The following is a 7,665-nucleotide window of genomic DNA, read 5'->3' as shown; positions in this document are numbered from 1 at the left end:
AAAACATGAACTAAGTGCACTTATCATAGCAAAGTTATGACTTTTTGCTGGAGGAGTATCTCCAGATCCTATTAAGTATCAGCACTATCTGAATACTCCATGGAGATGATATGAGCAATTCACAGTCCTCCTGGCACCTGTGGGATCCAACATCCGATGCAGAGGTTCAGTGTTCAGGGGCCAGAGCTGCAAGGGAAGAAGGGGTGGGCACCACCAGCTCCAGCTCTATTCTGAGTTGGCTGAGATTGACAAATATTACCATGCGAGTGGTCAGAACACATTCTAACTTTTAATGGATCACAATAATACTTAATATGATCTCAGAAAAAATGTGTGGTAAATAGCATGTGCAGCAAGACTCTCATAAAGAAAGAAGTTGGCCTCCATAAGCTCTTTCCTAGAAACTGCTATTTTGTGACTGTAGATGCATAAAATAATAAGGCCAGAGGGTTTTTACTAACAAGTGTTTAAATGCTGTCTGTTTCTCACTCACGGATTTTTCAAGGGGGGGAGGGTTGTTTTTAAAAAAACATGTTGAAGAGCATTAGAAGTTTTTAAAATGTGCACTTTTGTCAAAAGTTAGGCTTTACCTTTTATAGTGGTTCCAGTCTGATCTGGAATGTGAAATAATTGAGACGGATAAATATATCAAATATGTCCATAAAAAAAAAAATTCTTCCTTATGTCTGGAAAGTCACTAATCTGCAGAAAGTGATTTGTTCAAGAAAATAAGAAGAACACTGAGAATTATGGGTTTAGATTTTATCTTTAGAAGAGAGTAGTTTAAATTGTCTTAAAAATCAATTTAGTTAATGGTGTGCAGACTTTTTTGTGGATATTATTGTTTTGGTTTAAGAGGGACTTAAATTAATTCTTAGCTCCCTCAAGCTAAACCAAAATAAATCTGGTCTAAACTGCGACAGTGTGTCTACCCAGAAGCATACCCTTGTTTAACTACATTGGTTTCAAATCTTAGGTTTGATTAAGCTAGTACATTTTTTCTTATGTAGATAAGATCTTAGGGTTCTCAGCAAAGCACTAGGTAAACTTGTGAACAATTTATTAAAATTAAACTAAAGCTTCCTCAAAATTTAAGAATCATATATATCTGTAATTGGCATGTTGTAAACACTACTATTATAGAGAGAAATAGTTAGCCAGGCAGAAAGCAGAGGAGAATGGCACTTTATAGACTACCTTGTTCAGATAGGCATGAGCTTTTGTAGGCTACAGCATACTTCATCAAATGCTTCCATCATTATTATTATTATTATTAATATCATAATTAACAGCAGTGTCTACCACAAATACTGAAAAATCATGAGCCAAATCCTCTTAACCTCTTTGGATTTTGTATTTGTCTTCAGAGGTTGTAGCTCTTCTGGTTCGTACTGTCAAGATTTTCACCACCATCATAAGCAATAGCACTTTTTAAAAGAAGTTAGATTTACATCCATATGAATACAAGAACTTGGGTTTTCATCCAGAAATACTAAAGGGAAAAAAGAACATTGGAGTGGCAATTAGGAATTGAATACTGTATAACAAACCATCAGGGACATTTTATTCCTTATTCTGACATCAGAAAAAGGCTATCAGATTAGGGAAAGCCATGGTCTGACCCAATATAACAATTCAGACACTTTTATAACAAGTAGGATAGATAGAAATGTCCTCTCTATATAGGGTAATCATATAGCCTGTATTTGCCAGGACAGATCCATTTGAAACACCTGCCCCAGGTATCCTGTTGGCTTTTTCAAGTGAACATTTTTGTGCTGTTTTTAAAAACTAGCAAGACACCCAGAACAGGTCTCTCTCACATGTATGTATCATCACTGCATTCAACTGAGACCAGAGCTTGGAAACAGCTATGTGCGCTAAAGAGCTATGCCATTTTGAAATTACTGAACTACTCTCACCCTGTGATAAAGGTGCCTGTAGATTTGGACTTTGTCTTTGGTTTTCATTATATTTTACAATTTGTTTTTGGTAGAAGCCTTGGGGTGGGAAATCCAACTTTTATTTAAATTAATTTGATCTGGCAAACCTTAGTTGCAGATAGAACATAGCAGCTATCAAAAGTTCTGTTTCCTACTTAAGCTCAACTGGATGACTTTTTTTTATCTGATTTCCTGTTTTCTTAAATACGGAGCCTTGGGGGACCCCACTGGTCACGGCACACCACAATGATTTACTTCCATCAACTACCACTCTCTGGGTCTGACCTCACAGCTAATTCCCCAGCCATCAGACTGTGATGTAGTCAAGGCCGCAGTTGGCCAATTTTTCCGTGAGATGATCATGGGACACCAGATCAAAGGCTTTTTTAAAATCAAGATATATGACATCAATCTCTGTAGGTAGACTCTGGACTTATCCAGTAAGCTAGGGAATTTCTAATAAAATTGAAGAAAAGATGCATGTCTTGGAAATGTAATTCAATTCTCCAACCTCTTTGAGCAATATTAGAAGTACAAGAGCTTACTCAGGAGGATACTGTGGACTTGAATCGTTGTTTCTATTTAACCTGAATAATTGTTTACACCAATGCTAAGTGGATGTAAAGTGCTCCTAGATCAGAGTAGCTCTGTTTTACCTTGACTGACACGGATGACTATGCAAGATGCAGAATAACAGTGGGCCTCTTCCCCCCTGGACTTGATGTCTTGTACAAATTGGGCTAGTTTTCTAGAACAGCAGTTTTCTTTCTCTTTCAATTTCTTCCATTACTTTTTGTGGTCTAGTTTTTCTTTTTTTTCTCTTAAATAGTTCTTCAATAGCTTTGACTATGCAGTGCATCAATTTTATTTCTACCTCATATATGAACAATGCTTGCTCTAGTTTTGAGAGATGTTTTTCTGGTTTAAATATGTAAACAGAAAAAGGCAAACAGAAAAGACCAAGAAGATGAAGCTGTCCGGACCCCACCCTTGCCTTACAGGCTTCCTGGGCCTGTTTAAAGGAGTCCACATGACACCACCATTAGCAGATAACTTACTATATATAGCACTTAGATTAGACAGAGATGTGGGCTCCAGGCTAGGGTCAGGGCCCAGATAAAGGGTTTAGAATTCCTCAGCTGCAGCAGTAGATGTACACCACACCATTTTATTTACTTACTTATTTGTCATGAAATGTATATAACTTTGGTAGATGCTTCACCAGTATGGTCAATCAAGGCAACTTGTTTTAATAAAAAAAGAAAAATTCACACACTTCTGTATCTTCCTTTGAATCTGGTCTTAATTTGAAAAGACAGTTAACATTTTTATAAAACTCAATATTCATTGTATCTGTTACATTTGTTACTTACCTCCCAGTTTCTTGATATGTGTTTTGGTTAATTTTGAATGACTTTTAGTGAGGTGAGCCTATGGTAAATTGTCAAGTATGAACACTCTTGAACTTTGCAGAACCTTGGAATCAGTTCCGTATTTTGCAGCTGAAGCTCATTGCTAAATAAATATTGCACAAGTAAGATAATCTACCTGTCCAAAACAGGAGATAGAACAAGATTATCCTATACTAGAATGAAAGATGTCAGTAGTAATGTGGCACTGTCTACTATAATCTGCATGTAGTAAAACATTAAATTAAAGATATAAAACAGCAGTTTTATGGCTATGATTACATCATTATAAAGATTAATTATTGGGTTATAAATAACAGTTTGTTAATTGAATGTGCTGTTCACTATTTTGTCTACTTTGAGTAATGTTCTTTACTTTGGCACAAGTCTTATGTTTGTTTCTAATAAGTTTCCCATCACTTCTGTCATGATGTACTAGCATGCTGCTGAATGCTTGTATTATAAATATTACCAAAATACTTTTTTCTTTCTTGGTTTGGTTGCTTTAGTTTTTGTTGTTGTTATTACACTGTTTTCAATGCATTTAGAGCAAAAACTTAAGGAAACATTTTTTTTATGATCCTTAGATTTTATCAGCTTAGAATGACTATCACATTATAATGTATTTTTTTGTTCAGGGGATATTTATTATTAGGACCTGGGGTACTGACAATGCTCTAGCCTGGGATAGGGCATAAAGGCCCTTTTGCAGGCCTCCCGTTCCAGGTTACATATTGTGAGGGAAAAGTTGGGGGAGATATTCCATCAACTATCTTGGGGATTCCTGGGAGTCTGGAGATGATCAGATAGATCCCTATAATCATATATAAAGAACATATGTCATTCACTCCAAAATCTTTAGTAAAACTAAGTCATCTTATGTTGTATGCATGAGCAAAGAGAATTTGAATGCAGCTTCCAACATGTATCAAAATCTGTGAAGCAGAAAAGGTATATTCGGTTGGATTAGTTGATCTCATAGGCCTATTGAGAATATTTTTGGAACTGAACCCAAACTGACGCCTCTTCCCAAATTCATTGATCTCAATTCAGTTCAAATATTCTTATTGAAAGTTATCTTAAAACTGTTTTTGTCTTGTTTGATCTATCATACTCTGGCACCTAAAGCTTCTAATAAGTTACCTCCTAGTTTCTTGTTCAGGTTCAAATTTTCAGTGTCTCAATTCCAATGGGAGAGAGAGAGAGAGAGAACAGTTCTAAATGATTATGTTTTGCTGCAGCTGGTTCACAATTTAATCTTTCAATGAAACAAATCACAAAGTGATTGTGTAAGTACTGGAAAAAAGTTTCACATTTCCATCTAATAAACCAGTCATCGCAGGAAGAGTTAGCTTTCCCATTTCTTTCACAGAATTTATGAAGACACAACCAGTTGGGCTAGAATCTAAAGGAATAGATGTATCAGAAAATGTCTGATTTTTGTTTTCTTTAACATGTTTTCCCTGATTATGTGGAGGTTTTTCTAAGGGTGGAGTCCTGAAGAAAGTTTGAAGCAACTCTTGACTGAATCATTTAAAATAATAAGGAAGTCAATAAGTGAAGGGTTAAGGTTGCCCTCATTTCTGCTGGGTTTCATTCTGTGCTTAATCATATAACCACATTTTCAAACTCTGAATTGTAAGGATGATCTTACAGCAAAGTTAGAAGTAGAATCTACTTTTTTGTCTCGAACTAAGATGTAAATTTGAGCAAAATATGTTGTGTATTTCTTATTTAGTTGGGTTTAAATCATCTAATTATTTTTTTTGCAGTGTATAGTCATTCAGCAGATAGGAATTTACCTCAATTCTCTTTTTTGATGACTTTCTCTTTGTGGTAGAACATCAGACTCCCTTCCATGTTGCTCATATCCTTTTGAGAGGGGAGTCTATTTCTGCAGTTCCTTGGTGAAGGAAGGGCGGGGAAAAGCTTTCACTATTATGCTATTACATTTTACAGGCCGAGTTGGACTCCTTTGCCTCACTCTGGAAAGACTCCTAAGAAATTGTGTTTAGCACAGCTGAATACAGTTAAAATGTAATGTTGCAAATGTAAATGATGGTTCAATCAAGTATTTAAACTTTAACACTTACTAAAATCAATGAGGTGTCATCTTCTGCAAACAGCTTGCAGTGCCTTGGTGACAGATCTGAACAGGAAAGGTATTCCTGAAAGGACTAAATACCACAGATGGTGTCTTCCAGTGCCTATGTAACTGGAGAAATTTTTCTTTGGGGATGTGGGCAGAAATCATGCTGTATTTTTCAAATAAAACTACTGCTGAAAGGAAGTTTGTTCAAAGCATGATAAACATCCGTTTTTCATACTAGCTTTTCTTGCAGGTTTGGTGCCTTTGTCAGCCAGGCAAGTATAGAACATAAGCTTAGCAGCTGGAATTCAGGAACTGGTTAAACAATATGATGTATATAGGTGTATTGTAGCCATACTTGAGATCTAAATCATAAGCTGGGACTCAGTATGCTAGACACTGTACCAACCTGGAACAAGAAGACAGCCCCTGATCCACAGAAATTGCTTAAAAAAGAAAAAATGCTGGAGTCTTACAAGTAATACCGTAAAGAGTTCTGATGAACATCTGTGAGTATTTCCATGTGCAACTTCATTGCATAGAAAGGTAATCTAGTCAAGATGCATTAGCTGGATTGAATTTTAGAACCTACTTCAGTCTGTGTTAACACGTATCTGTCACAGGCTCTGCTATGTTGATAGTATATTTGGGTATAAATCAGAATGTCTGACCTAGCGGTTATTTACTGATTATGACAATGTATTTTGTACATATAAAGAATAATCATAGACCGATACTTTTCAGGTGAGCGGTGTGCTGTGATGCATGTAAGAGGATGCAAAGTACTGTGACCACTCACTGTCAGAAAGTATTATTGACACGGAGGACCTTAGCAGGTTCCTATGTGATATTATAGACGGCAGAATCCACAGTTATGATAGATAGGCTCGCTAAATAAACACCATACTTTAGACAGGATAAAAGTCCTCTTGCTTAGGGAGGCAAATGAACTTGTGATTTGCAAGAGTACAAAAACCATCTTTTGTTTTCAGAGATTATTTCATAATTGTCCACTTATGGGCTCTTGCACCTCCTGAAGCATCGGATACATGCTACTTTGGGAGACAGACTACTGAACTAGATAGGTTGCTGCTCTGAGTCTGAATCCAGAAAAGCTGAAAGAAAATCTGTACAAAAGAAGTCTTGGAGTGGGAGTCATGATTGGGTATAGTAGTGTGGCAAAGGCAGTGAGATTGTCCATAACATTTCCAAGCTTGATTCTTTTGAAGCTGTTAGTAATTGGAGTGTGTTGAGTCAGAAGGGAATCCTGACCAGTGTGTGGGCCCATAGATTCATAGATTGTAAGGGGCTGGGAAGGACTTTGGAAGATCATTGGGTCCAGCCCCCTGCACCAGGCAGGAAAGACACCTGGGGTCGGGGGACCCCAGGGAGGTGACTGTCCAGTCTCCTCTTGAATATTTCCAGGGTAGGTGATTGCACTGCCTCCGGAGGGAGCTTATTCTAGTCTGGACACCCTGCCTGTGAAGGTTTTCCTGATGTTGAGCCTGAATCTGTCTTCCAGGAGTTTGTGGCTATTACTCCTAGTTTCCCCAAGGGTGCCCTGGTGAATAGTTGTTCACTGAGCTCTTGACCTACCCCCCTGATGTAGCGGTAAGCTGCTCCCAGGTCCCCTCTCAGCCTTCTCTTTTCAGGCTGCATGAATGAACATAGGGGAGAGGGTCCTCGGGTCCAGACCCCTGCTCTCACTAGTAACCACATGGTGTATAACCCTTTTCATGAACTGACCAGGGGCCACAGACCCCTCGGGGAGGATTTTCAGATGTCACGGGCATCCTGGCCAAGTGAGAGGATTAAAGGGACTGTCTCCTGGAGTGTGAAGGGGCCGTCTATCGTGGACGAAATCCACATTTGGAAGAAATCGTGTGTTTTAGCTTGGGCAATGTCTCCACTGGCTACCAGCCAACACTGATTGGGAAAGCACTCCTAGGTCCTAGAGCACTTGCTGACTTGTCAAAGTAGGCGGCGGGGGGGCCCAATGGCAGCCAAGTGGCCCAGGCTCCCGCCTCGCACGCGCCTGCTGGATGCGCCTGAGGGGGCCGGTGCCAGCGGTGCGGGCCAACCAGCAGCGAAGGCGGGGTGGTCTGGGACAACACATGCCTCACGGCAGAGCAATGTTCCCTGGTCATCTTCCGACGAGCCCTCCCGTCCTGAGCAAGAAGAGAGCCCTCCCCCGCCCCGCTGCCTCCCGCAGAGCTGGGGCAAG

This window comes from Crocodylus porosus, unplaced genomic scaffold, assembly GCF_001723895.1.
Source record: "Crocodylus porosus isolate Cpor-Errol unplaced genomic scaffold, CroPor_comp1, whole genome shotgun sequence".
NCBI lineage: Eukaryota > Metazoa > Chordata > Crocodylia > Crocodylidae > Crocodylus > Crocodylus porosus.
This window is presented reverse-complemented; position numbering follows the sequence as displayed.